This window comes from Palaemon carinicauda, chromosome 8, assembly GCF_036898095.1.
Source record: "Palaemon carinicauda isolate YSFRI2023 chromosome 8, ASM3689809v2, whole genome shotgun sequence".
NCBI classification, from domain to species: Eukaryota; Metazoa; Arthropoda; class Malacostraca; order Decapoda; family Palaemonidae; genus Palaemon; species Palaemon carinicauda.
Genome location: NC_090732.1, coordinates 63,120,378 through 63,121,182, shown reverse-complemented (window position 1 = coordinate 63,121,182; position 805 = coordinate 63,120,378). Strand labels below are relative to the sequence as shown.

Genomic DNA, 805 nt, shown 5'->3' with positions numbered 1-805 from the left:
TGGGCTCCACAAGGCACTAGAAGAGTTGGAAGACCCAAGCCTACATGGCTGAGGGCTATGAAGCGCGAAGTAGTAGATGATGACTGGAGACGTATTGAATTAAAAGCTCAAGATAGAGACGACTGGCAATATCTTACCGAGACCGTTTGCGTCAGTGGGCGTGGGAGGATATGATGATGATTATAAAACACAAATAACCGAAAACTTCATGATTTCAACTGTGAAATGAGGCTCGTATAAGATATTTAACAGACAAATAAAAAAAAATAGCAAACTCGGTGAACTTCAAGTTCAACGAGATTACGAGGATGAACATTGATTCTATATTGCAGGCCTGCACGAAAGAAAAAAAAAACTTTTAGAAAACTATCAGTTAACTTTGTATCTATTATGCTGTAGAAATTGTGGTAGTATTACAAAATTTGAAGGCTATGAGCATAATCAGATATATGGGAAATGTCACAACACAAGAAACCTACAATATCGACAATCCTTACATGGTATCTGTTTAGTCTCGAAGGCACAAAAGTTCAATATAATGTATGTCATCACCCAATATTCTAGTTGCAATGGCTATATACAGCCAGAATTGGCAACGCTGCTCGACTAAGCTGTGAACTACCCCTGGAGAGATCCCCAAACCACCAAGTATCCCGTGGTCCCGGCTCTACGGTACTAAGGTAGGGGGTCCCCTGTAAACATAGCCAGGAGGCGGGACCGGTAGGAGGTAGGGGCTGGGCCAGCCCAGGACCATAGCAGAAGCCAGAAGCAGCAGACTATTTTCTCATACACAGTCACCAGAGTC

The 805-nt window shown here is 42.7% G+C and overlaps 1 protein-coding gene across 1 annotated transcript in view; it reads left to right on the top strand.

Moving 5' to 3' along the window:
- Nucleotides 1-689: 689 nt before the first annotated feature.
- Nucleotides 690-805, top strand: part of ifc (delta4-sphingolipid-FADS-like protein ifc) — a 299,271-nt gene continuing 299,155 nt past the window's right edge. The window contains exon 1 of the mRNA XM_068378642.1: nucleotides 690-805. This exon is cut by the window's right edge and continues 166 nt beyond it. The gene's annotated coding sequence lies outside the window, so the exon portion shown is untranslated.